The sequence below is a fragment of the Aphelocoma coerulescens genome, unplaced genomic scaffold (genome assembly GCF_041296385.1).
Source record: "Aphelocoma coerulescens isolate FSJ_1873_10779 unplaced genomic scaffold, UR_Acoe_1.0 HiC_scaffold_344, whole genome shotgun sequence".
In the NCBI taxonomy this organism is placed as follows: Eukaryota; Metazoa; Chordata; class Aves; order Passeriformes; family Corvidae; genus Aphelocoma; species Aphelocoma coerulescens.
This window is the reverse complement of record NW_027183687.1, coordinates 1-5,000: the sequence shown is the minus strand read 5'-3', so window position 1 is coordinate 5,000 and position 5,000 is coordinate 1.

The following is a 5,000-nucleotide window of genomic DNA, read 5'->3' as shown; positions in this document are numbered from 1 at the left end:
GCCGGGCCACGCCTCTTGGCTTCGCCATGCCCCGCCCGGCTGGGCGCTTAGCACCGGGCGACGCCTGTTGGCTTCCCCCGTCCGGCCCTATGGGTTTGCCGTGTAGCTCTGGGCAGACCTCCTTCTCCAGGCCCCGCTTGGAACCCTAGTCACATGAGCGGCCCGTAGATTTGTTTCCTTTGTAGATTTCTCCTCCTGGAGCTCGGGGCCTGCCCCCTGCCCACCTCCCCTCCCCCCCACCCCCCCAATGTGGGTGGACCCGGCCTCCCCTCCTGGTGCTGGGGAGACCAGGTCTCGTCGATCGGACCCGCAGCCCCGGGACCCAGTCCAGGCCCGCGAGCACGTCTTGGGCGGCCAGCCCGCACGTCTGGCAGCCCCGCACGCACCCGCCACACACGGCAGCTCGCACGCGCTGGTCCCCCCCTCCCCCCCCCCCGCCCCGAAAGCTGGGACGTGAAGGCGAGTGACTTTCGGTCCCAGACGGCGGCGTCCCTTCTGGCTCCATGCCTGAGCGGCCGTCAGCGTCACCCCCTGCCGCGCGCTTCCCCAGCTCCAGCCCGCCCTGTCGCCACCCTGCCTGCAGCCCGCTCCCCATGCCACTGCCGGAGAGGGAAGGAGGGACTCTTTAGGAGCCGGCGGCGTTCCCGCCGCCTCCGTGCCAAAACGGCCAGCAGCATCCGCTCTCTAAGCCCGGCTCCCGGCCCTCGAAAGCCTGCCGTGCCCTTGCCCCACCTCCCACCTTGATTTCTGCATCTCTCACTCCCTCATCCGCCCGCCTCGCTTCCGTCCTGCCGCAGGCTTGACCGGGGCTGGGGGTAGGCAGGAAGGAACGCCATCGAACCGAGAGGCTCAGAGCGACCTGAACAGGATGCTTCTTCAAAAAGAGACAGTGCCAAGCATCCCGCCACCACCTCCAGACTGTCGCTGGCCCTACTTCTGCACCAGGCTCTCGGCCTGCTCGCCGAACACCCTGGCTGCCTCGGCACCCAAGTCCTCGCCCCCCTGCTGCTGCCGTCGCCGCCGTCCGAACTGGCTGATGGGACCCTGGGCAGGGGCGAGAAAAGTCTGAGGGTGGCGCCAGGGAGGCAGATGGTGGAGAGCAGGAGTGCCCCCAACCCTCGAGAGACAGGGCGACGGGAGGGAGGGGGACGGAGCGCATCTGCGGCAAGTGTGCGCGTCCATGCGCAGGCGTGCCTATGTCTGTGTGTGTCTGTCTGTGTCGATGAGTGTGCAGCTGTGGCCGTCCGCGGCAAAAAGAGAGGGGGGCGGCGGGGCTGTGAGTGGGTCTGAGAGTCCCTGTGTCTGCCTATCTCTCCGTGTGAACATGGGCCGGGGGCCGCCCGCTCCCTGCCAGCATCGGGCGCCTCGGCGCGGCGCCCCCGCGGCCCGCCGGAGCGGCGGCGGGGGCCGGGGACCTCGGCGGACCCTGAAAGAACCGGCCCGAAGGCGGCCGCCCGGCCCCGGCCCCGGCCCCGGCCCCGGCCGCCGGCCCCGGCCCCGGCCCCGGCCCCGGCCGCCGGCCCCGGCCCCGGCCCGGGCCCCCGCCCCGGCCCTCGCCGGCGGGCGGGGCTCGTCCCGCCGGGGCTCGCCCGCTGCCTGCCGGCCTCGGGCACCGGGGCGCGGCGCCCCCGCGGCCCCCCGAAGCGGCGGCGGGAGACGGGGACCTCGGCGGACCCCGAAAGAACCGGCCCGAAGGCGGCCGCCCGGTCCCCCCGGCCTCGGCCCCGGCCCCTCCTGGTGGGCGGGGCCAGTCGCGCCGGCGGCCATCGGCTTCGTTCCCTGTTCCTATGCACCTGCTTCCCCTCCCCGCTGTCTCCCTAGAGGTGCTCTGCTCTGGTGGGGCTGGGCGTGGTGCCCGGGGTGGGGTGGGGAGGGGCGTCCGTTTTGGTGCGTCAATGTGTGTGGGCTGGCCGAGCTAAGGGCACACGATCCTCCCGAGCGTGGCCGGCTGTGGTGTGGGCGCCCAAGAAAACGGAGTAAAATTCGCAAAGAATTTTTTTTTTCCCCAGGAAACTTCCTTGTTCCTAGCAGAAGAAAGATGTACTCGTTCAAAAATTAAAGGTTGAGTTTTGTCGAAAATACGTATTGGTCTTGAAACCGGGTTCTCAGGCGGGACAGGGCTGCTAGAGCCATACGGTTCCGGGGCGTTCCGGGGCTGTGGGGTTCCCCCGGCTCAGGGATGGCAGGAGGATGCCTTGTCTCCGGGGTCGGCTGCGGCCACCAGCGGTTGCCGGAGCCGTCAGCGTACTGTCCCGGCAGCGTCCGGCCAGAGGGCGAACAGGTCTACCCGGATCCGGGCTCGGCCGCGGCCGCCGGCCGTGCCACGAAACCGCCCGCGTGGCTCCCCTGGCGGCGCCCGGTCTCGGCGTGAACAGGTCTACCCGGCCCGGGGACGGCTCCGGGCGGACAGGTCTACCCGGATCCGGGCCCGGCCGCGGCCGCCGCCCGGCCCTCGCCGGCGGGCGGGGCTCGTCCCGCCGGGGCTCGCCCGCTGCCTGCCGGCCTCGGGCACCTGGGCGCGGCGCCCCCGCGGCCCCCCGAAGCGGCGGCGGGAGACGGGGACCTCGGCGGACCCCGAAAGAACCGGCCCGAAGGCGGCCGCCCGGTCCCCCCGGCCTCGGCCCCGGCCCCTCCTGGTGGGCGGGGCCAGTCGCGCCGGCGGCCATCGGCTTCGTTCCCTGTTCCTATGCACCTGCTTCCCCTCCCCGCTGTCTCCCTAGAGGTGCTCTGCTCTGGTGGGGCTGGGCGTGGTGCCCGGGGTGGGGTGGGGAGGGGCGTCCGTTTTGGTGCGTCAATGTGTGTGGGCTGGCCGAGCTAAGGGCACACGATCCTCCCGAGCGTGGCCGGCTGTGGTGTGGGCGCCCAAGAAAACGGAGTAAAATTCGCAAAGAATTTTTTTTTTCCCCAGGAAACTTCCTTGTTCCTAGCAGAAGAAAGATGTACTCGTTCAAAAATTAAAGGTTGAGTTTTGTCGAAAATACGTATTGGTCTTGAAACCGGGTTCTCAGGCGGGACAGGGCTGCTAGAGCCATACGGTTCCGGGGCGTTCCGGGGCTGTGGGGTTCCCCCGGCTCAGGGATGGCAGGAGGATGCCTTGTCTCCGGGGTCGGCTGCGGCCACCAGCGGTTGCCGGAGCCGTCAGCGTACTGTCCCGGCAGCGTCCGGCCAGAGGGCGAACAGGTCTACCCGGATCCGGGCTCGGCCGCGGCCGCCGGCCGTGCCACGAAACCGCCCGCGTGGCTCCCCTGGCGGCGCCCGGTCTCGGCGTGAACAGGTCTACCCGGCCCGGGGACGGCTCCGGGCGGACAGGTCTACCCGGATCCGGGCCCGGCCCCGGCCGCCGCCCGGCCCTCGCCGGCGGGCGGGGCTCGTCCCGCCGGGGCTCGCCCGCTGCCTGCCGGCCTCGGGCACCTGGGCGCGGCGCCCCCGCGGCCCCCCGAAGCGGCGGCGGGAGACGGGGACCTCGGCGGACCCCGAAAGAACCGGCCCGAAGGCGGCCGCCCGGTCCCCCCGGCCTCGGCCCCGGCCCCTCCTGGTGGGCGGGGCCAGTCGCGCCGGCGGCCATCGGCTTCGTTCCCTGTTCCTATGCACCTGCTTCCCCTCCCCGCTGTCTCCCTAGAGGTGCTCTGCTCTGGTGGGGCTGGGCGTGGTGCCCGGGGTGGGGTGGGGAGGGGCGTCCGTTTTGGTGCGTCAATGTGTGTGGGCTGGCCGAGCTAAGGGCACACGATCCTCCCGAGCGTGGCCGGCTGTGGTGTGGGCGCCCAAGAAAACGGAGTAAAATTCGCAAAGAATTTTTTTTTTCCCCAGGAAACTTCCTTGTTCCTAGCAGAAGAAAGATGTACTCGTTCAAAAATTAAAGGTTGAGTTTTGTCGAAAATACGTATTGGTCTTGAAACCGGGTTCTCAGGCGGGACAGGGCTGCTAGAGCCATACGGTTCCGGGGCGTTCCGGGGCTGTGGGGTTCCCCCGGCTCAGGGATGGCAGGAGGATGCCTTGTCTCCGGGGTCGGCTGCGGCCACCAGCGGTTGCCGGAGCCGTCAGCGTACTGTCCCGGCAGCGTCCGGCCAGAGGGCGAACAGGTCTACCCGGATCCGGGCTCGGCCGCGGCCGCCGGCCGTGCCACGAAACTGCCCGCGTGGCTCCCCTGGCGGCGCCCGGTCTCGGCGTGAACAGGTCTACCCGGCCCGGGGAAGGCTCCGGGCGGACAGGTCTACCCGGATCCGGGCCCGGCCGCGGCCGCCGGCCGCGCCCCGAAACCGTCGGCGTGGCGCCGCGGTGGTGCCCGGTCGCGGGGCGAACAGGTCTACCCAGCTCCGGCGGGACTTAGGCAAATTTCGGCAGGGGCCGGGTAGACCTGTTGCCCCACCCGTCCTGGAAGTTCACCAAGGGGTCGCTGTTTCTGGCTGCCTCCAGTTGCGTCATGGTAGGAGGCGGCGTGCGCCAGCGCACCGCCCCGGTCAAGTACGATTGGTTCTCTTGGAGGCGTCCGGGGCCTTGGACTCGTCTGTCCGTATTATGGGAGCGGGTGATGGGCCGTGTCCCCGCAGGCTGGCGGTGCCTGTGTCGAAGGTCGAGAGCGGCGGCCGCGCGCGCGGTTGCCAGAACGAAGAGTGTCGAATAAGCGGGATATGAGTCGCGTGGCTTTTATCCTGGTTTCACAGCCCCAGTTGATGGGAAAGGCCGAAAAAGAGAGAGACTGTGTGAGCCGCTTGTCGGCCTAGGTGGGGTGGCGAGAGACCCGTGAGTGTATCCTCCCTCCGACCCTGGCGGCTGCCGACTCCGTGCAGGGGGGCCGCAGGGGAAAGTCCGGTGGTGGCCGAGGCGGCGGCGCCTCGTTCCTTTTCTGCCCGGCCTTAAGCCGGTGCCCGCTCGGCGGGCTCGGTTTTCGGCTGTCAGTCTGGTGCGGTGGCTGGCAGCCGGTGGGGTGGACGCGGCCGGGGCGCGCTCTGTTTCGCGGAGCCCCGACGGGGCTTTTCCCGGCCCTTCCCTGAGAGCTCCGA